This window comes from Battus philenor, unplaced genomic scaffold, assembly GCF_028537555.1.
Source record: "Battus philenor isolate CCGP_79_NKW_IND1 unplaced genomic scaffold, ilBatPhil1.0.hap1 SCAF_7, whole genome shotgun sequence".
NCBI lineage: Eukaryota > Metazoa > Arthropoda > Insecta > Lepidoptera > Papilionidae > Battus > Battus philenor.
This window is the reverse complement of record NW_027181737.1, coordinates 4979168-5006692: the sequence shown is the minus strand read 5'-3', so window position 1 is coordinate 5006692 and position 27525 is coordinate 4979168. Positions and strand designations below refer to the sequence as shown.

The window sequence follows — 27525 nt, the reverse complement described above, 5'->3', positions numbered from 1 at the left end:
CAGGCGGGTTAATTTCTACCAGAAACGCGGCGAAACTTCTTGTTCTTTTCATTTGCACACTAAACCCCGCTGCGAGCGCCCGCGAAACTCGTCGCCTTTGCCACCGTTCGTGATCGCGAATTGAAAATAAACTAACAAAAAGATAAAAAACTTTATTATGTGCAAATGCGATGTAACTTAAAACGCATTTCGGTTATAATGATGGAAAATTTTGTTTTCAAAGTGACGCACAAGTGACAACATTCCCGACGATGAATTAATAAACACATTTCACCTTCGCCCAAATTCATTAGCCAAGGAGATAAAGCAGAGGATATCAAATTGTAAGTAATTATACATCATGGTGCACAGTCTTTATAAATGATTTTAACTCTTTTAATTGTAGATTAAAAAATTATTATTCGAACTCCTTGGGACTACAGCTGTTTAATTACGCGGTAAATAGTCTTATTAAGTAAATTCTGTGAAGGATATAATTAAAGTAATTAACGTTTTTACTCCAATGTACCGCACAGACAGCGATGTCTGTCGCTGTGGAAATGCATTGCAAGATTTTAATTTCATCAGTTTAACTCTTTTGTTTAAACCTTTATGCCTATCTGTCATCAAATTTATAATCATGACAATTATTTTAAGGATGCGTATATTGCCGATTTCTTTATTTGGTTACGAATGCGGAGATTTCGTGTATTTAAATATTATTTTGGAAACGAAAATTAACTTGTATAAAATATTGCGTTTATGTATGAGTTTATTTATTGTAGTTCATTAAAGTAATAATGATATTTTTAGATCTGAAGCAAACTCGTTATCATATGTAATCAATTAGGCATAAAAAAATAAAATAATAAACTTGTTTAATAGTGTATATAAATAAAATCCAAGAGGAATTTAATTTTGGGTCAGTTTTTATATCTTTGGATTTCGAATGTGTTAATTATGTAATACATCAGAAAGTGGCAAGAATAGCATAGGCTCATACTTAATGGTAAATGACAGGTTTAAAACTGCATTTTCGAAATTCATCTAATGTCGTACTGGTGTTTACATTTTTATACAAATAACAAGGGATGTCTCACTATTTCAATAAAATCCGTCTGAGTTTGTTATGTGCTCGTCTCAGACCAGAACGCGTTAACAACCCTCGTAATTTTGAATTACAGAGGATTCTATTACAGGAGACTCAATACCATTGTAGTTTATATCAAATTGAGCTCTATTGACATTTAATTTAAACTTTTTCGCACTCTATAGATAAGAACTAAAAAAAGAAACAACTCATATAGAGGTACAAGAGGCGGTCTTATCGCTCGAGGCAATCTCTACCAGACAATCTTTGGATGGAGATGAAAGACATAAAAGAGAGGGCAGTTTAGGGCGTACATACATACAAATACATAAATTGTTATACACACATGCATATGTACAGACGTACTTATATAAATATTTATACATATATGACATTCTTCTCATGACATATACAAGTGGTCAATGTAAGATTTTAAGTGGATAATACTATCAATAAAGAAAATAAATACGGTAACCTTAGAATAATATTGTTTGAAGGAAAATGTAGACTAAACCATTGTACTTACCACCTTCAAAAAAATATAACCAATGTAATCATCAAAGCTCAGCCGATAGGCAAGTTGAAGTGTTAATAAGCAGGCTATATAGCATGAAGAATAGGTCGCTGGGGTGTAAGGTTCTGGTAAGAAGACCACGGAACGGCAAGCGTATCGTAGACAACGTTTTTAAGATCATCAGAAGATGCTGGATACAGGCCTCTTCTAGCCGGTCTTATTGGAACCCTCTACTACTGAAATGATGACGATGACTTAAAAAAACCTCCATCTTTCTATATTTGTATTAATTTTCTAGTAATCTGCACCGAGTTTTTAAAAATGATTAAAATCAAAGTCACAGAAGCACGGTTAAACTAGTCTTTTTTGAAACTCGTCTATGATAACTGTACGCGACCATTTAATTATAATAACCTTTGTTTCCGTTTACAACACGCTCCACAGAGTTAGTTAACGTGTTTATATTGCCTTTTGAACATATTTTAAATTCGTTTAAAACGTCCCTAACATTTGAACTTTTATCATAACAAAGTCTTTATATATATTTCGAAATGATAAGTGTACAAGATTTGAATTCAAAATACACATGGTTCTTTGTTTTTCAAACATTTTTTAATGATTAACCTTGTTTATTTCTTTATAATTTACCTTTAATGACAAACGTTTGCGCTGTTATCAATTATTTATAAAATTGTACGATTATATTATATGTGTAAGCACCCTTATACGGGACGGGCACGGTGTTCACGATTAACAAAAAAACATAATTGCTGCAATTAAAACAATGCATCTGTAAATCTTACGCAATATAGAGATGTTTATCTTTTGTTTTACCGTTCGGCAGCTATTGTCTTTTGTTTTTATCCGTGCGCTATTAGCAGAGTCCCAGCGGCAGTTGACTGAGCCTTGCGTTCATAGACCGCGGGTTCGATTTCTGGGTTACACTTCCACCACCACAATCTTATACTACTGACACTATGTGCATTAATTATACAGGATTGCCACTGCGCACAACCAAGTTTACAGAGGATGGGCAGCATCCTCTTTGTACCATACTATACCACTGCAATCGTTAATCCGTCTGCAAAGCGTGTTAATTACGGTATATCCTTATGTTATGCCTTGCAGTGGGCGTTTATGCGCTGAAACGACAATTGGCCGAGTAATAGTGATCATCGTGGTCGTTGCACGGACGTTTTACAGTTCCAGTCATTTTTTTGACTGAGATATTTTGCACGCATAGATCCAGGGATGGCTTTAACAGGATCCCTCTGATCGTAGTAGTAAAACATCGTGGTGGTAAGGAAATGTTTCTAAAAGAAACCTCTTTTAGATAGACACTTTCTAACCACTACACAAAAAAATTGCTACTGCTGCAAATTTTTTTACATTGAATTACAGCATTACAACATTTTATGTTAGCATCGAATAATCATCTACAAAAGGTATTTTAAACATCATTATTATTTGATCTCTTTCTCGTTTGATGTCAATCGGTGATGTGGTCTACGATGGTTCACGGTTGCTCAGATGTCTATTGAAGAGTCCCAAGTTATAGCTAGCTGGAAACAATCACGCCGGAAGGTTCTTATATCCCTTGGCTGTTCGACTATAAGTTTAGCAGCAAAACGCTTAGTGTGGGTCGAAGGGATTACAACCAACTATGAATGTCGTGAATCTGTGCATCTTTATATCCTATGGAAGAATGGAGACGGGGTAATTAATTCATGTAACTCCTACACACACTTTAGAAAATGCAGTCTACATAAAACCGATTAAATAGCAAAAAAAAAAAATAAAGAACGTTCACTGATGACATGGCGAGCTATGTAGCCTGCCTGTAGTGGTTGAGCCACCTTAATTTACCGATTCACTGGGCAGTCTAAATTAAAATTATGCAAAAGTCAAATTAAAGCTATCTCCATCACAAGCGAGATTATCTTAATAAATATCTTTGCGTTAGATAATTCAATTAACTCAAGGGTTAGTTGCGTCAAACTTCTGGGTTAAAGTAAACGGGCAATTTATCAAGAAGCCGTCAATAGTCACATGCTTTAATATTAGTTCCTCGCCTTCCATAATTGACGTTTAATTAGTTGTTTAATTTTGCCTTAAAAGGGATTTAATTAATTTGAAATCGCTTATTACTTGTCCAATCTCGGTTACTGGTGTTATGAGTTTACGTTTCCGGTTTGAAGTGGCCTGCGGGATTAATATAGCATCGATTAATTGTAGCTCGTTTTATTGTTTGGAGAGGCGTTTTATTTTATTTTTTATAAGAGCTTAACATCCACTTTAAGAGAAAGCCTAACATCGATATCAACAGGGCTGTGTTCACCTCGTCGTTTTAGCCTATATACGCCCAATACAAGGCATATGATTTTCCCAAAGATTTCTTTACGCATAGATATAGATTTTTAATCGGCACGCAATCGGCAATGTTATATAGTTAATGCATAAAGTCCGAATTATTTATAAGACTGCATCTCGAAAACCGAACCCGCGACTTTCCATTGTAAGTTTCAGTTCTCTACCGCTAAGAACAACAATAGGTAAAATATATTTTTATGTACGCAATATAATTTAAAACCTATTAAAATACAAATAACGCTATACTGCAGACGTGCTAAAATATAATGATATAAATATAATGAAATAATATAATAAAAAATAAAACGATATGTAGTAAAAAAATGAAAAAAGTATTATGAATAATTAATACATCTGCACCCTTTTTGCCGTAATAAGTGAAAGTTTAACTATGATGTTTAATGTAACGAGTAATGTCGCATTATTTTACGACATAGTTACTTACTCATCACAAGATGAAAATTTTGTCTCTCTTGTCATATTAAAATTCGCCGTTCCACCGAGTAAAATGACAATCGTCGTTATCATTTTTATTGGATTTTTAAATATTTGCAATCTACGAGTTTTAATACATTTTAATTATAATTTCAATACAATTTTTTCCATAATTTTCTGGCTAAAATGTATTGAAGACATAGGCAAAGTTATTTTCTTTCTAATTGAACAAGGCAAAGTACAAAGAAAAATAAAAGGATAAAACGAAATAAGTAAACACTTCACTCCTTTTCGGCATGCTAAGAATAGATACAAACAATGTATCGTTTTTCATCTTTCCTAAAAAGTTACATATTCAGACTTATCATTTTATTCGGTAGGGGCAGCGGTTTTTTATTACCTTAGTAAAAAGCTCTCCTTCTTCAAAGTTCGAACGGATGTGTAATCGTATATTTTTTTAACAAGCATAAGCTATGATTTCGCTTGTTTTGTAATTGTATGAAAATCGGGCGCCTGGGTTCCATAAATGTAATCGTAGTACAAGAGTCTTGATTTTATAACCTTAAAAACATTACTGCCTGCTGCTCATTTCAACATTATGGTGACTATTGTTGTGAAATCTCTCTTAGTATCGTATTAACAGTTACTTCCTTGAGACATTGGATGTTATTTTGTTACTAGTTATTAAAAAGATAAATGATCGAATCATTCATTTAACATTGGAACTTTTAACTGAACTCTTACTTTGCTTCGCAAGGTGTTAAAGTTGTGGTGAAGAAGCAATAAGAAAATTCACAACAGCACATCTTTAAATAAATTTTAGAAGTTAAGATTTATACATATAAACTTTATCAAATAAAGCCTAAATCAAGCGAGATCATTGCCAAGGATTTTTGTCACTTCAATATTCGTTTATTGAATAATGAGCATTTTCCGTCAATTTACGTTTAATGCGATTTGAATTTTGCAAATGGTAGTCCAATAATGCTTTGCAGGATTTCATTAAATATCTTCTCCTCTCTATTACAAATAATTATCTGGATTCAAATCAAATTTATCTATTACTGTATTTTTAAATCGGAACCTTACAATATTTATATGATAGACGATATTTCACAAAGGAGTTCACACAAGGGAAAAGAATAAGGTACAGGTCATCATATACAAGGTTATTAGTTACAGGTGTAAAGGTTTAAAAGCTGTCAAAATAGTTTGTTTGCTGTCAAAGAAATCTTTTTCATGATAAATGAGTTATACCCCTTTATAGCTTTTACACATGTAACCAATTATCTTGTATAAACGTTTAAAATAAAAAGAGCTAATTATATCATAATTACTTAATAAAAATCCTGACTCACTAAGCTCGATTTGTTATTGTCAGAAAAATTATTTAACCTCAGCGCTAATTAATTAATAAGTAAAAACAACATTAGAATTGTGTTTAACTTGCATTTGGGTTGTGCTCCACGAAAAATACGAATAATTAAATAAAAAAAAAACAGTACAAAATTCTTTGTACGAAAAAAATCCTTTCAAATGTTTGTTTGCAACGGGCCGGCTGAGTCAACATCACAGCGTGATACTAAAACGAAATGAAAGATTATCTGTTGTCACAACTTCCGTTCTATGAAGAATTATTCTCGAGTTATTTGAACGAAATTGATTCGCCACATGAACAATTCGCTTCACTGGGTTTGAGGTGTTAGATCGTCAAAGCTAGTCTAAACTCCTCTATAGAAACTGCGCTCGGGGACTTTCCCATCAACTTTTTTTTTAATTTGTGGCCGCCGCTATTCGGGGCCTTTCGTACCCCTGTCTTTGGGAAGGACAGGGTCGTTTTTTCATTTAATTTTTTTTTTTTTTGCATTCTTCTTGTAATCTTTCGTACTTCATCTTTCTATCCGCATTTCTTCAGCCTTTCCCTTTCATTCGATATCATTCATTCCTCACCTCATTCCTCAGTTTTACATTTCTATATTTTATTTTGAACATTTTGTTCTATATATCTTTAATTTTTATTTTTATTTATTTGCTATTTTATTGTTTACACTTATTATTATTTTTAACTTTTTTATTTCTACTGATTGCTTTTTCTGCAATTTTCTTGTAACCCTCATGAAGTTTACATTATTTATTTTATCCTATTTAAAAACCGACAAACTTTTGAACGGTTGATGCGAATGCTCCACGGAGTAACAGAATGCGCGAGACCTCCTAGGAGGTTGTAGACCTTATTTGTCACTTGCAACGCGTTTAGCTTTCATGACATGTGATTGATTGCTCTAATTAAAGAACAAAATCGTATCAGTCTTACTTTATGTTAACTGATCATAAAAACGAAGTGCATCTCATCTTCTACTTATCTTTAACATATACGTAAATGAAAAGAATATTAAATTTAGATGTTTCTAATTTTATTTTGGTACATTGTAAAACTAAACACATCTGTGGCGTATATTATAACGGTTTTATGTTCATAACAACCGCTTTAGAATTTTTATTTTCATTCATTATCATCACCATTTCAGCCACAGGACGTCAACAGCTGGACAGAATTAGCTTGTTCGATAGGTTTCTACAAACATCGGTTGGAAGCGATCTACATATAGGGTCTCCCGTGCCTCCTGCGTCTTGCTTGCCAGCAGCGGTCTCTACTCGAGAAGCTTGAGCTCCAGTGGCCATCTATTCTTTGCGCCATGTCACATGCCCACTGCCACTTAAAATTGCCCATCTACTGGGCGACATCGATTAATTTGGGTCGACTACGGACCTACTCGTTTCTAATTTGATCTCGTAGAAAAATCTCGAGCGTGAATTTCTATGGCCTGTTAAGCGGCTGTGAGGTGAGAATACATTTCTCATTTACGAGGAAACATTTCTGTGCCGTTAGTTATTAGTGGTAATACACAGTGCTCGTGGTGATAAAATGTTTGATGTCTAAAGTCTATCTGAAAATAAAGGCATCATCTATATCTGACCTTAAATAGTAGAACGTATAATTAGTGTTCCTTTTTGTGGGTGCCGTATGTACACACATAAAGAATACAGTGAATCGTCATGGTCCGCCGGCCTGCCCACGTTAAGTAGTTTGGATTTGGGAAAGCCTTTTTTAAACTCTATTAGAGGAGCTCATATTGCCCTAAGACTTAGTAACAGTTTTGGTAACTTTACGTAACTAAATGGCAAAGTAATACCTAATATTCAATAAATGCAATAATGTTATTTAATTTCAAATAAAAACGACAACATATCCTCTTTAATAATTAATACTAGTAAAATAAATGGATAATAATCTCTTCATTGACGATAGTTTAATTAATGAATATTTCATAAATGAAAAAATATGTAAAATATCTAAAAGAGTTAAAGAAAGAAATGTATAATAGGGCTGTCATTCTTTGTTAAGGTTAATAAATGCATGCTATTAAATTATACTTAATAATTTACAGTTGCAATGTTTTGTGTGCAAAAAAATTGTCATCTGAATTTTTAAATAAAAGTGTAATAAACTTGCAGGATCCTTTTGTTGCACAGTATTTTTTAAATTAAACAGGGCGTAGGAAAAGGTCTTTTTTTTTTGCTTTTCGTGGTTGTTGTATGAATGTCAGCTATTTATAGCTTTTAAATTTTACTGGCAAATTTCAAACGGAATTTTTTTTTAATTTCGGAGTAAAAAACAAATGAAAAGCAGCACGTACTCAGTGAATGTTGTGTATTTGCTCTTGCCATGTTCTCCCCGTGTATTCTCAAGCTTTATATTAAACCAGATTTCATCCTTTTTATCGTCCACTGCTGGATATAGCCTTTCCCAATAGATTTCTAATAAAACTGGTCGCTTGTCTACTTTATGGGTTGATCTACCATGCCCTTATCTAAATTGTCTAAAAAGAATATATTTCACCTGATAGCGGGCAATGAATGCAATTGTATGCAATATGTGTAAATAGATAAACTGAAGCTGTATTTATAAATCCTGCAATCGTTACTAGCCTTAACAAAACTATCATATAGGTAACAATTATCACAGTATACTCTTTGATACTTTGTTGCGTAGACGATATATTATATAGAAAGTGTAATGTCGGGAATTAATCCCGCGAGCAATCATTTTTAAATCACTAACTAGTAAACTACAGATCTGTTACGATGTCAGTAAAAAATGTCAATTTGAACACCATATACGTATCGCTAATCGTCAACGCACGGCATTGAGGGCGCAATGTTTTTACTGCAATTTAAATATTCAGACTAAAATGTAATGCCCATACATAAAAAGATATTTTTAATTAAATATGTTTGTATAAAATTACTTTAAACCGAAATATAAACAGTATAATATATATTTAAGATAACATTCTTTTACATTTTCGTTGCCTCCGAAAAAAAAAAACCTTAAAATAGAGCATGTCCCCTTCATATGCATATTTATATTAAAAAAACAAAACTGAATACAAAAAAGAATGAATAGCTTCGCGTTTGATTTTTTTAACAGATAACAAATGTATTCTCAATTATAAACGTAAGTATTATAAGTAAATATTCGTTGTTGTCGTCGTTTCAGCCCATAGAAGGCATAAGCAAGGCATAGGTCACTCCCACAGATATCAATATGGGGATATATCATAATCGCCACTCTCGGCAGGCGGGTTGGTGATAGCAGTGTGGTATTATGGTACGTAAAGGATGTTGCTGCCCATCCTCTAGAAACTATCTTTTAAGCAGTGACAATCCTATATAATTAATGCACAAAGTGTGAATTACATAAAATTTTACCTCCGGAATCGAACCCGCGACCTACGATCGCAAGTCGCAATCCTCTACCTCTGCACCTAATAAATATTGATGAATTTAAACCAGAATAATCTATGTACATACACAATAGTCATATTCACATGGGATTTTTATGTTCATTTGCCACTAACACCAATGTAATATAAGAGATAATTTACATTAAATCATTTTCTATAATCATATAATACCAAGAGGTCGTCGAAAATGAAACTGACAAGGTTTCGTTGAAACTTCGTTTACCGGAAATGTTATTGCTTGCGGCTCTCGTATCTTAATTTGAATAATGCTTTAATTTTGACTTTCGACGTTTTAAAAAAGTACAAAAATAAATTATATTTGAACGCTGTTCTGATTGTTGTTTAACCAATGATTAGAATGACAATCGTTAAAAGAGTCCGCCAGGGGACGATTGATATACGTTGGATTGCAAACGTTGACAAAAAAAATATCATTAAAGAATTGCCGCTGCTAATAAATAAGGCAGCATCGTCTTTTGCGTACCATAGTATCACACTGTGATCGTGGACCCGTCTGTCAAGCGTGGTAATTATGTTATATACCTAATTGACATCTTTGAGGAAGGACTGTGCTTTGTGGCGGGTGTCTATGACGAGTATTCCTACTTTAAGTTCCTTGTTATAGTTATATATACAAAGTTAGTTATAAAAATGTTCAAAAAAGACTTTAAATCTTAACTACAGGCTGGAGCTGCGCCGACGGCTAATATTAAAATTTATTTTTAATTATATCATATGTATGTGTTTATTCATTAATATTTATATCGATTAGTGGTCTTGGTATTAGATTATTACGCGTTTGAAATCCTTGTGGCTTAATTTGGTTTCTATTAAATTTAGTTGGTTTGGCATTCTTTGTTTATGACGTGTAAAAGTGATTGCTATAAAAAATCTAAATAGTAAAAATGTGAAATGGTAAGATAAAAATAACGTAAAAGTAAAAATATTATTTTCCACATTGTAACTTTTAACAGGATTAATATTGATTGTAACTTTTTTTTTGCTTTACTCTGCTTGGCAAGGTGTTATAGTTGTGGAGAAGAAGCAGGAAGAAACTCCGTAAGAACACAAGTTTTAATTAAAAGTGTTCATTCAGAGCATAAAATCAATATATGAAAAGGATATGTAATCGCATGTAAAAAAGACATGTTTAAATTATTAATTTATAGTTCCAGTTACAAAAATCTATTGAACTTCACCGAATAATAATGATTGTAACCTAATAAGAAAACCATTAAAAATAACTTCGATTAAAATAGTCTTTTAATTTTTTCGAATGTTGAAGAAAACGTGCAGGTTTTAATAAACCTCAATAGGAGATAAATTTAGTACAATAAATTCGTTTCACAATACGCCAACAGACACAAATTGTTTTGGCTGCGTATATACGTTCCATTGGACAGGGCTGCCGGATACATTGTTTATTGAATTTGCCGATCCGATTCATCTCAGACCACACGGTTCGCAAAACTAAACCAATCAAATTCAACCCGAACTTCCGCAATTGAGTGTTATAACTCAACCTATATATCCGTTGGGAAATTCAGCTAGCATAGAAATATATGACAGTTGTATCCTGTGGCAATTGTAAGATATGGTTCCTTACTTCTTTAGGCGCGTTCTGTATGAACGCCGAAAAATTATACACTCAAAGACCGCATAGAAACGTAGGATAAATGTGGCTAGTACTTTCTTTTAAAGTAACCATAGGACTGATAATATATGTTTTACAATATTCCCAATAAGCTGTAGTAGTCCAGCGATAGAAAACTGAGACTTACGATCGTAAATCGCGGGTTCGATTCCCGGAATACAATCTTACATAATTCACACTTTGTACATCAATTATAAAAATTATATGATAACCACTGCTCACAAACAAATTTCCAAAGCATGGGCATCAGCGTTCTCTGAAGACCATAACACTACATAGCGAACGTCAACCTGACTGCCGAGCGTGGTGATTATTATTATATACAGAGATATATTTCGGTGAGGCCTTTGCCTTGCATTGGTCTTCTATGGGTATAAACGAAGAGTATTTCTACTTTAAGTTCCTTATTGTAGTGATATGTTCTTAGTTAATTATAAAAATGTTCAAAAAAAAGGCTTTAAAACTAGATTATAGGTGTTTCATTGGAAACTGTCAAAGCAATAGCAATTTTTTGAAAAATGTATTCTACATGGTTTTAGTGAGCAAAATAATTTAACATTGAAAACGTTTTTTGGCATTGATGTAGATTTGTTTAATCCATTTTACTTTCCACTGTAAACACCCAAACCTACTGTAACTCGACTTCCCTACAAATTGTTCATAGGTACTAACGTAAAAAGTGTAAATGATAAAAAAGTAATGCATAAATAATGGTAACGAAGCACTACTTAAGATAGCAGATAAACTGTATTTAAATAACAATTACAAATGCAGAATAAACAGCTCGTAAACTATCATTCCTCTGTGAGATAATAACAAGAAATAATTACTCTAAAGATCCGTTTTGTGAAACGAAGTAGGGTTAAGAATTATAAACACCGTATTTTTAAATATTATGTAATAAATAAATATTAAAAACTTTTTTGTTACATTTGTAATTATGTTTAGATCTAAATTTCTCTCAGACGGTTTTGTTTTTTTTATTTGTTTCTATATTATTCTTATATATTGCTTTATAATGTATTATGGTGATAGATGTAAAATCAGTAATGAGCGAAAATAAACTCAACTCAACTCTCATTTGTCAGTAAAAAGCTTAAAACTTTTATACCTATGTTATTAGAAATTTATTTGATTACTTTGTCACACTGAAATAAGTTACATGAAATTATTTTTTCTATTTCAATGCGACGTACCTATCACTACTGTCAGTAGAAAATCTGCAGGAACGTATAGTAAACAGTAACTAATTGTAATATTTTGTAAATCGAATTTTGATAACCCTTTCTTTGCTTTATAACCATTAGTTATTATTCCTGAAAACATTTAATTCCGAAGTGGTAAAAATCAATCGAATTTTCTGTAAAATATATCTAGAGAAACGACATTGCTTTCCGGTTACCTTAATATACTCGTATATATTCACTGCTTGAAAGATTTTATACCTACAACCAGCGATTCGGTATATTATATTTTGCATTGCTATATAGTTATTTTATACGACATAGTTAAGGGCTTTATTTTTATTAATTCTGTTACATTAACATTCAACAAGAATAAGTACATTAATAGTACCGTTACAGTTTTTTCTATAATGCGTGCGCCTGTGTCATTATAATAAAAACCACTTTGTGACGTTTTGCTTTGTGGCATTGTGTATAAACGAACAAGGTTCCTATCCATCAAAGTACTTTATGATGGTGGAATAAAAATGCAAGCGGTATTGGCTTTGTCATGTCAAGTTTTGCCGGTGAATACATTCATAAATGATTGATGGTAAATCAAGGATGTATATAATGTAACGATTACATCATTCAAGCACAGAATATAAGCTGTACAATGAGGGAATTTTTAATGATAATCGAAATATCTTCGTGGCCGTCACGTACCTTTTTTTTAATCAGCATTTAAGTGATAAATTAACACTTTTACATCGGCCAAAAAGAAACGGAGGGCACCTGCCGCTTTTTGATATAAAATCACATGGATATTATATCCGGTCTGGTTATAATTTTCAGTCAAGTATTTTTTATAATCACTTATTCACAAAGTTTTTTTATTTTTTCTCTTACAATCTAACTGTATAAATTAGGACATAAACAATGTCAAACAGATAAACAAGAGAATATTACAGTAAATCTTAAAAGCAGTACATATATTAATAAAACATGTGCACAACATTTACGTTTGGATCAGGTATGGCAAAGTTATTTCTAAACTAGCATAAAAGAAACTATTAAGAGATAAACAAAAGCTGAAGCTACAGAGAATACAAAAAGGAATATTAAGTAGACAAGAGTTTTGTTCTTGAACGTGGTGTACCGGACATAGAAAATATAAAAATAAGGCAGTCTTTGCTAGCTGTTATAGATAGAAGTGATAAAATAAAATATTTTTAATAAATGTTATAACAATAGGCTTCAATTTAAATATTTTTCAAAATGTATAAAATTTCTATATTATATCCATTAACGTGCCATGGAGAGAACCATGCTCGGTATTTCTCCATGAGATCGAATAAGTAATCAGAAGACACGTAGATGAACGAAAATTACTAAAATGTCCAGTGCATTGGCACGTTGAAGAAGTAACGGTAAAGATAGAAATAGCGCACAAAAGATCACCTCTAGAGTTTTAACATTCACGGATCTACACTCGAAGTGCAGGACGTCCACCCACATGGTGAATGAATTGTTAAGGGTCATTATAAGATGCAGGCTAATTTCAAACGGTCCTGTAGGAAATCCGTGGGGGAACCTATGTGGACTTAGGACAGTGGACAGTCCTAGGCTAAAATAAAGACGATGATCCATCCAATACTGAAATTTTTGAAACAATGTGATTAAACAAATATGAAATACGAGCGAACACAATTAACCGGCTATAATTTCAAATACTATTCAAACGGAAAATTGTTTAACTTTCCAGTTCAGTATTAATTACGAATATCTGTTAAAATTTTGTAACAAATATCCATCGTAGCATAAGGAAAATTTACGGATAATATGTAAGATAGTCGGTACATAAACCTATCTTTTTCATATAACTTTTGATGAAAAATATATACTGTTGTATATAAAGATAAGCTATTTGCATTTCCTTGCGATTTGAGCAGAGACAAGTTATTTATGGAGGTCCAAAACCTCCATTTAATTTGGATCTATCGGTAAACAAAACGATGAGGTTGTAAATTTTCCTTCATCCCTTTGAATCAAGGTTGGATCCTTGACTTTACTCGTGACAATTTAAATTCGCAAATTAAGTTCCGTAAAAGCTGTGACTGTGGTTTCTTTGGTACAATATTGAAGATATAATTACAATTTTTGGTTTTTACATTTTTTATTATCCTATACAAACCGGGGCTAGGATTAAATTCATACTAAATTAAGATTTTTGAGATGAAACTAATATAAAATGAATATTCTTACGCTTAAATTTTAGGTTATTATAGTTTACTTTATTTATAAATATAAGAGACGAATAAGCTGTTACTTGTATAACATATAAGTGTTTCTAGCAATTTCTTTGCCTAGCTTCAATATTTCAAGCTTTATTTACTTTATTGCCTGTACAAGGGACGAATCTCGGCGTGGAGCGGCTGAGATTGTGTAGTTTTATCCGACAACTGGCAAACGACTGGTACGCCCAACAGTACTTTCAATTTTGTTAGCAATCTGGTAGGAAGACGGATTTATTAGATTTCGTGTTTGGCTAGAAGCTAAAGTTCTTGTGATTTTTGTTTATTTCTTAGACACAACGTAAATGCCCATAATAATTATAAAAAAAAATCATCTTTGTGAAATACGTATATATCCTGATAGTATTAAAATATTTTTTTCCATTTAACATTACCAAGAGATCACTAATAATCAGGCCCGTTGTACACAGTTAGTGTCAATGTAATACCAAACCAAAGGTTACACCAAATCAAACGGAGATTACAGGGATTTGCAAGAGGTGACTGGAGTGAGCGAAGACATTTGCAAAGAATTTTAAAGTTTTGCTTACAATAACTTTGTAAGCAAAACTTTAAAATTCTAAAAACTTTCTAAAGCTTTCTAAAAACTTGAAATTACTATTATTTGTTGTTTATTTCATTGTTGTCCTAGAATATAAACAATGACATATTAAATAGAAGTCAATTTATAAACACGCCATTATAGCATGAACAGGAATAATGAACATAAGAACAAAAGAGAGTATTCGCACCATGCTAACGACAGATGTATCTAAACGCTTTGTTAGCTAATCACTTAAACGAGGTAGGTTATGCCTTCTCTGGAAGTCATTTTATAAATTCATAATACATTTGTACTAACCTCTTATTAGTTTATTTATTTGTTGTCTGTCTATTTTATAAGAAGTAATATAGATAGGTTTCTTGGTGAACTCATTTAAATGATAGGTGGAGAGAATACAAAAGTTTATTTAACACTTGGTAGTTGCTTGTTGTTGTGAGTTCTATTATTTAGTCTGGAGAAGTTACTTTTAAGTGATCACTTTCATTGTGTTCGACGGCACACATTCAAATATATTAATGTCGTGACTTCAAAAATACAATATGTGTCTAAAAATGAAAATGAAGTGATAAATATATGAGTATAAAGTGTCATAATGACTCGTTGTTTTATTGCATTTTAGATTAAGCTTGATAATATAATATCAAAGATCGTAGAGAAGAACTCTTGTAGCAAGAAGGGTTTTGTGTAATCAATGCGCTGTGACTGAAAAAAAAAAGTCATTTTAAATCATTTGATATTGTTTTTAGATTGGTTCACGTCCAATAGCAGTTCGCCTAGGAGATTAGTGATAGCTTATACGTTTTTAGTTACAGAATATGCTGGATTCTATAATATGTCTTTATTTGTTTACCTGTAGTATAAGTTATTATTATTTCATACAAAGAGTATGCCGCACAATAAAACATATATGAGAATTTCAAATATTTTTAATAAATTAAAATTAAAATGTTTACATTTTAGATACATGTAAGTACACTTATTTATTAAATTAATATCTTGATAATGTTAAAATGTAGAAAAGCAAAGTACTTTTTTCTCGTACTTAAATATTTTTTTTCCATTATGGCGGGTTACGGCCAGTCACCTAAACAGCCTAAGACTTTAGGTTCTGGATTGGCAGGCGTCCACTTACAAAAAGGTCTGACGAATTTTTAAAGGTCGGAAAACAATAGAAGTCGGCTACTTTCGACCTGTCTAATTGAAAATCTATGAAGGTGGCCTATATCCTTTAGTGGATGTAGTTGGGCAGAAATAATGAAGATAGCTTTACTTTTTGAATGAATTACGTTAACACGTATATATCTAAATACTGTGTAACCTACTATGAAAATTATTTACATTCTTTAATATTTTACGCTTACCGTGAAAAAATATATTTCCTTTAGGTAAAGTAAAGATGAGGTGTACGAATCAGGTTATCAAACTCTACGAACGACCCCATTATACGCAGGAAGGCGGTTGATCAGCGTAATGTAGCTTATGACTTAGACAAATTTGCTTCATTTCAGTTACATAAACGTTATTTCATGAGTTGTGTTATTATAATTATATTTAAATTAGGTAAATAATAACCATGATTAGCTTTAAAATACTTCCGAAATATATCGATGAATGTATTAAAGTGCATAGAAGTCTAAAAAATATGGCGCTAGATAAAAATATTACAGATATAATTGACTTAGCATTAGAGTAATGTTCTCGTTCATCAGATGCTCAATACTTGTATTCATATAGTAGATAATAATCGACCTTTTAATTTTAAAAGTCTTAAAAACATGGGTATAGTAAATGGCTCAAGGTTCAAAGGCTGCCCAGCTTTGCGAAATAATGCTTCGGAAATAATGCTTCGCTTTGAAATCTAAGGCTTCGGTGTTCCCCAGACTGAAAAAGATTGCAGGGTCTGTGAGAAAGGATCTGGACAAAGAACAAAAGATATCTGGTTTTTAAAATTGCAATTTTAAGGAGTAAATAAGACTACGATTATGTCTCGTGGAACCGCCGTTCTAAAGTGAAAGGAAACACGAGCCAGTAAATTACAGCTGTTCACTAGATAGACAACCAAAGTCGCCGGAAAACGCTGGATGTGGGCAGCGTAAGAAGAATCATCGTGACTACCTTAGGGGGAGGTACTGGTGGGCATAGGGCTTCTATTGGCTGTCAATGATGATAAAATAAGATCAAATTTTATTGATTTATAAAATTTTACTTGCTTTCATTAAAAATAAAATTGCGATAATCATTATTTGAGTTAATTCCGTAATAAGTCTTCCGCTTGTACATTCCTCCAAGACTTCGTAACTATAAGTGAACTAAGAAATGAAGAACGGGTTGCTTCATTACGAATGTTCCTAAGGTTTATTTAAGTAAAAGGGTCATCTTGAACCCTCGTTTCTAGGGTTATTTTCATTTGCCTCTTAAGTAAAGATCGTTGATGAAGTTTAACGAAATCATTTGCAAGTGTTACTGCGCTATCAGGCTAGTAAAACCATCTGCGGAATTTAGGGTTCAAGTGTTCGAATCTTAAGCGACCTTTATAACATTATTATTGCTGTTTTTTGAATTACCACAATTCCTAGTATCATTATTAACAAATAAAATGAAAATTCACGAATTTTAATCAGTGAAACAGAAGAAGATCACTCATTGAATTTAACTCTTCTTAGAGACATTTTGTCGTCTTAAATACCGCAATGCTTGAAGACGAAGTTATTTGACCAGTGTTTGCTGATGGTGATTATCTACGGATCTGAGACTTGGTTGCTTACAATATACCTTATAGAACGGTTCAACGTCACCTAGAGAGCAATGGACAAAGCTATACTTGAAACTTTGAGTTGAGCTTCCACTAGGTAAATAGACGAAATAATTAACGTCGCGGAAATTCGCTGAATGAAAATCGTGGTGATTTTTGGGAAGGCCTATGCTTTGCAGTGAGCATCTATCGGCTCATAGACGAGTATGATAAATCAGTGAGAGAAGAGGTTTGATTATGACTTCTAGTGGTAACCTTTCAACTGCTTGGAAAATATTTAATTATGATGACGTATCATAATTTTTTTCATAATCATCATTTCAACCATAAGACGTCCACTGTTGAACATAAGCCTTCCCCGATTTTTTCATAGTTTATTTTTCCATTATCCATATTGATACTGAGTTATGGCCATAGAATATTTGTTATTAGTACCTTCGATTAGGTACGTTACGTTATTTATTTTTACACAAAATGATAATTGCTGCAAAAGTTTTTATTGCAATTAATATATTCTGAAATACCTGAATACTAACGAAACGAAAAAAGTATAAAGGATTGACCAACGTTTTCGCATGAAAAAAAATTTAATATCAGCCATGCCATGGCGTGCCGCGATTTATTAAGGTCGCGATATTGTCACCACAGTTACGGAATTTTATAATTAACGTATTAATATATCAATGAAATAAAGCTTCGTTTTTAATTCTGTTGATTTATGGATACGTTGAGAACATACGTTACCAAAGTTTTTTTTGTGCAGTTCCAAAATTGTTAGGTGGAGTAATAAACACTTTTATTAGTTATTAGTTTTTTATATACATGGAAAACTAAAGTTTTGGTACAGTAATAGTGTAGCTAATCTTAATGCTAATACACTAGTAGTGTAAGTCTTCTTGCTTATTTTGTAATTATGTACACCTTAAACTGCCTTCTCCTTCGTGTCTCTCATCTCCATCCAAAGGTTGTCTGGTAGAAATCGCCACAAGCGATAATACCGTCTCTTGTACGTCTATTTAAATAGCTTTTTTTTTTAAAATTATTTTTTCTATGTTATTTTGTAACATTGCCTTTTTAATTGAATTATTGAGTTTTAGTATATAACAGAGTGTAAATACAGAAAAACCGTTTGATTTTTACCGCTCCGACATTGAAAATATGCACACTAACTAGATGCGAAACGTTATTGATAACGAAGGCGAATATATTGTTGATGATAAAAACTTGTTAAAGATGTAGTCGTGTGAATTTAACTTAAGAAAGCGACTTAACTTTTCAGTATACATATATATATATTTATGTATTTAAGAGATCTCCACCAGTAATAACTTATCACGATGTTTCTGGAACTATAAGACAATCTTGAAATTCGGTAGGAGTATTTCTTTTAAAAAGTTAATAAATTTAAAAAATAGATTTAAAAAATCCCTCCCTTAAGCGGTGTTGAGTCGAGAGTCCATTAAAGAATGCATATTTTGAAATAATAGCTTTTATTTGAGCAGAATATATTTTGTGGCATGTTGAAAATTACCAAGAATTGATTTTGTGTCACACGAAACGGATGGAAGATGGCTAGTTTACCTATATGCTTTACTTTTGGCGTCAGGACAAGTTTCGACTTTACAAAATTTTGATATCCCGAACTCAAACAAAAAAGTATGTATATATCCAAAGTTATGTCCATTATCTATTTTGGTCAACTACTTGGCGGTTGCATTGTTGCGGTCGCATCTTTCAAACAGCTGTCTGCAGAGTTCATTTGCGACGTCATTAATTTTAATAGTTACATCTATTAATCACCAAATCCTTTCAAAATATTGGTGAGATTTTATAATTTTTTTCTATCATATTTCTTAATTTTAATTTATATTTCCATCTTTATTAGTGGAAGCTTGTAATGAGTGAATTGATTCTATATCATTGTTTTTGGACCAGACTCTCATTGCTGTCAAAATGGCATTTGCATATGTCGCAAATCCGCGACGGCAGGACGGCAAGGCGCAAAGCTCAAGGGCTCCTGGGGGAGTCTAGGTTCGTCACTCTATATAAAAACAATTTTACCGGATTTTCCTATGTTCTGTTTAATATAAATGAGCCATTTTTTCTTAGTCACTTCTCCTTCAATATTTATATATTAACAATTTTATCTGATAGAAAAAGAAATAGAGGAAATATTTGCAAAGTTTCTTTCGAAATAACATCGTTTTTATATGCATTTCTAGTTACGCGAATAGAAACACGTGTCGTATGTAAATTTTGTTCCTTGACCCTCGAACTTCCAAGAAGATATCTTTTCTCAAGAAAATGTAGTTCGCGAAATTCATACTGAAATTTCAGTCTGAAACGTAAATAGTAACATGCGATATTGGAAAACTGGGTGAGCAGAAGTAACTTGAATCTTTGTTTGTTTACTTAATCGTGTAAATTTGTGATCTTTAAATGTTAATTATAAAGTTCAGTTGCGGTTTTAAATAGATAGATGAAATTTCATAAAAGATATACTATCGTACAATTAATAATATGAATGAACTCTTACAAACGTGTATATTTTAACAAAATAAAATATTTTATCATCTACGAGTTTAAAATGTTTAATGAAATATTAATGTCGTGTAATGTTTGATTCATGAATCCATTACATTTCGGAGTTGGACACTTTTCAATTAAGCGAAATTCTTTCACGAGGTTCTAAGGTGGGCTATAATGAAGGACATTTAAACGCAACGCTGTTAAGTATAAATTACAATTCTCATTTTGCCCTCGTTAAGAAATAATACGCTGTTTTCAATTTAAATGTACTTTATTAATACCGTTTCGTAGATTCATTTGCATTTGAACCATGAAACAGTTCTAGTACTGATGTAAAAAATACACGAATTGACCAAGTTTTTAGTAACAATAGCAAATAAAGCCGATTATCCTTCTTAATGTGTTTACTTTCTTTATTCGTCACCTAAATTCTCAAATCTATCTTCGGCAATGTCGTAAATAACTAATAAATATAAGAGTCGTTAAATACGGAAAGGTTTTTTATTTCATAACCTCGAAACGTTTTGAGTACCTAGTCTTGAAAATTATTAAGACGGCTATTATTCTCGGCTATAAAGTAAGCAATTTGTCTTTTTACTTCTAAATGCTAGGTCTTTTAAGAGTAAAGTTGGAAGTGAATAAATATAAAACCACAATTAAAAAATCAAGAGATTAATTGAAATATTATTTTTTAAAATAAATATTGTCAAAAACATTAGACATATACGCGTAGGCAGGTGTCGACGGGACATTGATTTCGTGTTCCTATCCACTTCATGTCAAACTCCGCTTATCGTCGCTTTGAACTGTCAGATATGAGCTAAGTGAAACCGATAAATTTACAATGGCGCCTGAAAGCTTTGTCGAGTGTCTGTTTCGGACGCGCCAAAAATCTTTTCTGTATTGCGGTTATCTAAATAGACTCAGTGAAATGGTTTCCTCTCGTGGGTTTCAATGCGAAATGTGTCTTTATTGTCATGTTGACTATGTAACATTAGCGCCACATATCATAGGTATAAGTAGGTATTAAGAATTAAACAGTATTTATAAACATCTACTATTAAATTATAAGTTCACCCAAATTAATTAAACTTTTCTACAAATTACTACATTTAAACAGCCAATAGTTGCGGTCGTCGTTTATAGTAACTATTTTCGATTGGTTGATTTTTATGTGCTCGACTCTAGTTAAACTGTGCTTGAATAATATTACTGTCTAAAATATTTTTGACTGTTTGAATTTTCATCGTAATGAAAATATAGTGTTTCAAAAGTCATTTCAAGTTTGAAAAAAATTAGATAGAGATAAAGAAAAAAGATACGTATTAAGTATATAAAAGACAGTTGTTATTGAAGTACAAAATCAGGGGACCTGTATTGTTAAAATAATATAATCTATATGTAAATATTCGCGGCAGTCAAGTCATTGAACAGTAAAATTTATTACGATTCGATTGGTAGGCTTCGTGATGGCTGCCATTTACTTACGGATATTTTCCTTTAAATGTTCGGAAAAAGTCGGTTTATTAGTATATACTCCTGATGTAAAATAACCCCATCGTCTGCAGACATTAAATCAAATCTGAGTGTAAGCCAATTTATGTAACGTCTCACAGAGATCGGTTTGCCAAAGAAAATTTTATAAACGCGCTGAAAACATGGACAAGTGAGACATTGTTTAATATTGATAGATACATTTTTGAGTTATAACGAGATAAATATTGTAGTTTGGGCATAAAGAAATTGTGAAAAAATTTAAAAGGTTTTTGAAAACATGAAATTTTTTTGAACGAATGTAAACTTTTTTTGAGATACCTTACTTTTAGTTCGGGTCTCAGTTTCCACCTATGCTTTTTCAATTAAAAATACATAATACGTATAAATGAATAAAACCAATAATTCTCGAATGTAAAACTGGAACACAGTATTAGGAAAAGAAAGCCTTTCATAAAAAAAATCCACTAATAATTTTAAGGATTCTACGAACTAATAATTCGTCACAATAGAATTATTGATTCTTATCATGATTTCATTGTTATAGACTGAGATTGTACAATACTATCAGAAACATTTTTACTGGACTGTTTCATAATTATTTCAGCAGTAGGATGTCCACTGTACTGTTGTCCTCCTTTAGATTTACAAAAGCATCGACTTGTGACCAGCGCCCTCCAACTACTTTCACAATATCATCTGACCATCTTGTCTGGACTGTGTCCCATTCTGACGGCACCAGCTACCATATGTTCTGCGCACTATGTAGCATGCCCATCGCCTCTTTGCCTCTTCAACTTCCTGGGCTATGTTGGTTACTTACGCTCACCTCCTCATTTCCTATTCGATCTCGTAGAATAATCCAAAGCATAGGACCATACACGGCTCGTTGAGCAATTGTCAGCTTCCTAATGAGACCCGGAGTAAGAGATCATGTTCCAGTGCCGTAAGACACCACACATTGATCGTAGATTAAACAACTTAATCAAATTTTATTTATGTTAGTGATGATCACAATAATAAGGAAGAGTAAAATTCTAATCAAAAAGCTTAAATATATTTGCTAATGAGTTATTTTTAGCAGAGTCAAATAACAATGGAAGTATTACGGAGTAGGGGCCTCAAAGGGCCTTTAATAGATCAAAAACAAACTGTCAATATAGAATAAACAATTAAATGTAATTCGATAATAATTGGTAAGGTAAGCATACATTTCCACTCATAATTCGTTCATTAACATAAGATCTACTTTAGTAGTGGCCGTATCGCTAAAACTCCTTCCGCTAATGGAAGTCCTGCGCTCAAGGATAACGGAGCCGTTGGCCCTCGGCTTATTGTTAAGGTTAAGTGTAGAAAAATGAGAATAAATTGGATTGCTGGAAGAATAGAAATCTCTGAAGATATAACGTTAGTAAAATATTTATTTAAATTATTGATTTAGCGGAGAAGATTCGTATTATTTTATTAGCATTCCGGATTGTAAAATAAAATGTAAATTATCAATTTTCTTTATAGCAACAAAACAGTTCCGTTTATTTTAAACGGTTTCTGAGATGTATGTATTCGTAAAGATATGTAGCTATTTACTCTTTTAATATGTTGTGTAATGGCAGACTTATATTATGTCTTTTAGATATTCTCTACCTGTAAACTTTTATAGAAGATTTATCAGCGTGACCGTGGCGTGAAGTCTTGTAATTGCTAAAGATAGGGTATAAGGGTGAGCGTAAATTGATCTTTGATAGGTATAAACGCACCGACAGTACAAGGAAGAATTGTTTCATTGTTTCTGATGAAGTTGTTACGTTGTTACGAATATAAGATTCATCAAACTGATGTATCGGAAATGTTTTGTAATCACGGAAGCTATATATATTTTTTATCAGTTACTAGTCTACCTTTTTTTTTTAAATGACCCCCGCTATTGGGGGCCTCTCGTACCCCTATCTTATAGTGGGACAGGGACTTATTTTACAATTATATTTTTTCACATTCATTTTTATTTTCTTTCTCTTCTTTCTTTCTTTACATTTTCATTTTCTTTCAGTCTATTTTCTCTCTTTCATACAACAATTCATATTTCTTTCTCATTCGCTCTATTCAACTTTCATTCTTTCCCCTTTTTTATTATAATTTACATTTTTTATTTTTAGGTTACTTTTTTATTTTTACATTTAAATTTCTTACACTATAATTATTTTTTTATTTATCACAGATTTATATGTTTCCTATTTTATCATTTTATTCTCTATTTTTATTTATTTATTGTATTTGCCTTTTGTTTATGTCTATAGCTTTTTTAACAATTTCCTTACATAGGGTCAAGAATGTATGTTGATGTTCTGCGCCTATCAGGGAGGCTATTGACTCCTCCCTGATTTGAATGCCAGACCGACACTCGAAGCCATGCCGGAGTCCCCCGAATGCGGGGCACCGAGCCACAAGGTGGATCACGGTCTGGTCCACACCCGGTTCATAGAAGCACGAGGGGTCCTCCTTGAGCTTAAACCTATGAAGGTACTCAGAGAACCCCCCGTGCCCCGTGAAGAGCTGAGCCGAGACCGCGTCCACCTCGATACTGCGGAGCACGCGGTAAGCTGAGACGGCGTCCGGGAAAAATATCCTCGTTTAGCCGTCATACCTTCCACATACCTCCTGTTCCATTCGTCGAGCGACTCCAGTCTCAGTTGTCGCTTGACGAATGAGACGGGGCATCTCTCATACTCAGGTCGTCTCTTGCTCTTCAGGGCCGCTTCCTTGGCCAGCTGGTCCGCCCTCTCGTTCCCCTCCAACCCCGCGTGCGCTTTCACCCAATACAATCTAACATCTACGTACTAGTCTACCTTTGACCACCTATTCATCTGTTGGAAAGCGAGGATGTAGTCGAAGACGAAAAACTTCACTCACTCTGACGTTGAAGTAACCCGGGTTATATTTCTCAGGAAATAAGGAAGCAGGCAGATTGTTCCATACTCGGGCAGGTCAGACGAAACGATTTTCATGGCTCCACGGGAACACTTTGTAGAGTGGCAGTACACTCCGTGTAAGGGCAGTAGTGCGTTGACCTCCAACTCGTACTTTAAAGAAGTGGGGATGGTAGGATAAGGTCGTGGAGCTCTGCAGCGTATTCTCCAAAATGAATCTATTGTTTACTGGTCATGTTGGAAAGACTGACGTCGCATAGTATTTTGAAATAGTAATGAGACTATTTTTCATAACGTTCTCATAACATAACGTTTTTGTGAATGAAAATGTTTTATAAAAATTTATAATTAATCTACGTTTTCGGTAGTCACATTTTAGTTTGCTTATATATCTTAAGTAAACGACTAAAACCTACCTGAAAAATTAAATAATTGCAAGGTATAGAAAAATATAAATCTCGAAGCCTCGCTGTGAGATTGAATCAGAAATGAGGAGCTTCGCATAATATACATATAACTTAAATCAACGACGTAGCTCGAAGAATTGCTCATCTGAAGTAGCAACAGGCGTGGCACATCGTTCATGCAGCCGACGGCTCTTGGAGCCGAAAGGTTCACGAGCGGCTACCACGAGCACCAGCTAGGTGTGGTGTAGATAGACCCTCAATTAGGTGCATCGCCTACCTAATTGATTTCAAGTGAAGTAGGTTAATTTTTAAATATTATTTTCGCCATAGTCAATGAATAAAACAGGTAATAAAATTTAAATTAGTTATTATAAGATATGTTTATACTCCATTTATATAATAGTATATAAGGAATATTATAAACATGTATTAATATTTTAAAAAAATATTAAGAAGTTTAATGTAAAGGAATATTAAGCTTAGTTAAACCATTGATATGATTTAACTCTTGTATCTACTCTAATATGCAAGGCATGTAATATATAAATGGAATTAGTTAACAAACAAAATATCTCATTAACAGTAATTAGTAACACAATTGCACTGGATGCTTTGACCTTTTGCGACATATTGTAATATATAGTGCACGCAGCAAAGAAATAATTGTAAGTGGAATATAAATGGTCGAATTAACAAAGAGTGATGGTTTGGACATGTTTAATCACCGTTTGATGATACCGAAAGTTGTTCGTTGACGGGTGTTTCGTGAAAACACAAGGTTACTTGCTAAATTACAATGTGTAGCTTTTTTAGACACCAGTTGGAATGGTTGCCTAGTAGAATACCAGTTTTGTAACTGTAAAGAAGTTAGAAGAAGAAGCATTAATGAAACTGCTTTATTTTATTTATTTATTGTAACATACAAGGTATAATGGCGAACTTAATGCAGAAGACATTTTCCACCAGGTAATCATCTAGGCGGTACATAGATAATATAATGAAGATTGAATAAGCAATTAAAGAGAAAAAACTTAAAACAGGAAAAAATAGTATAAAAATTAAAAACTGTGCATTTGTTTTATTTATCGGGTGTTAAGAATTACATGCAGTTATAAAATCACATAATATAGAATTAAATACGCATTTTTTTGTCCACTTCGTCTATACCTGGTATATGCGAAGTTAAAATTGACACTGTGAAGTGATTTTCTCTTACACAACTATGATATGGTATAATAATTTTTTTATCCATACTAATATTATAATTCATTGAAGTACGTAGACCTTTTCCCTGTTAAGTACGTAATTTCTGAGTCGTGTAATTAATGTGGGCGTTTATACTGTTTTCTATTGAACATAATGTCAGAGTAATTACACTTAATGCCTTAACTTAATTATTATTGTATTTATATAAGAAAAAGGGAAAGTATGTAGGCAATGATTTTTTACGTGGCGGTAGCAAATAAGTATTCTGATTGTTAAATTAGAAATCAGCATGCGATAAACAAAGAATTTAATTTTCTTTTTATTTGTATAAGCAAAATGTCGAAGATAAAGATGAAGTGGAATATCGTTTACTTAATAAAGTAAAATATTTTGTAGTTGATTAGAAACGTCAGTAGATATTAGTAGGTTTAAGTGGATTACAGTTTCAACCAATAAATAAATATTTTACAACTATCGAAAAATGTGTTGGTCCAAAAAGGCTTTAGATAGAAGTGCTCGGCATAATCGAAGCATAGGTGATGTAGTGGATTGGTTTTTATAATCTCATCGCCACTAAGTAGCCGAGGTGTTATTCCTCACGAAGAGTGTTAGGTTTCAAACCTTTATTAGCTAGTCCCAGTTAAATGCACTTGTTATATATAAATACTATGTGATTCGTTTGCTAAGATGAATTCTATCCTAATTCTTAGCCTCCACTGGTAGAATTTACGTCTTTTAACCAAGCCTCACTTCGGCCAGGTCTTCGGAAAATACTGGATGCGAGAAGTTTCTAGCCCGCACTATAGAAAATCTATAGCTTCGGCCTACGTTCAGCTATGGACATTCTACGGCTGAAATGTTGATGATGGTAAAGAAGAAGCATCTCTTATTCCTGCATTGCCCTTTTTCAATTTTATTTCTTCCATTCTGTTTGTACTTTTTGCATTTTGTATTGATTTTAAAATGTTATAAACAGTGTGTAGGTTGCATATTATAATTGTATAATTTTGTAGAACTGTAAATAGATCTAATTAAATGAATAAATTACCCAGTAGACTACTACTCTTAATTTTATAAAATATAAATACTTCCACTAGGTCTCGAATTGTTATGGAATGTCATTATATAACTATAAAATACGGTATCCTCAAAGTAGCTTAATTACTACTGGTTGGTTTCTTGTGCCGAGGGTGTAGAAGTTATCACAGCGCGTATTGTAGTTTGAAGGCATCATATGTTATTACATATGATGCATTAACTCGGTAATTATATTTAATTACTGAGTTAATTAGTACGTAGGACTATGAGGGTAGATGAGACGCAGCACGTTATTGTACAAAT

The 27525-nt window shown here is 32.6% G+C and overlaps 1 protein-coding gene across 1 annotated transcript in view; it reads left to right on the top strand.

Moving 5' to 3' along the window:
- The first annotated feature begins 277 nt into the window (after positions 1–277).
- The window catches only part of LOC137930848 (cardioacceleratory peptide receptor-like), a 118530-nt gene continuing 91282 nt past the window's right edge, over positions 278–27525 (top strand). The window contains exon 1 of the mRNA XM_068774184.1: positions 278–323. The gene's annotated coding sequence lies outside the window, so the exon portion shown is untranslated. The remainder of the gene's footprint in view (positions 324–27525) is intronic.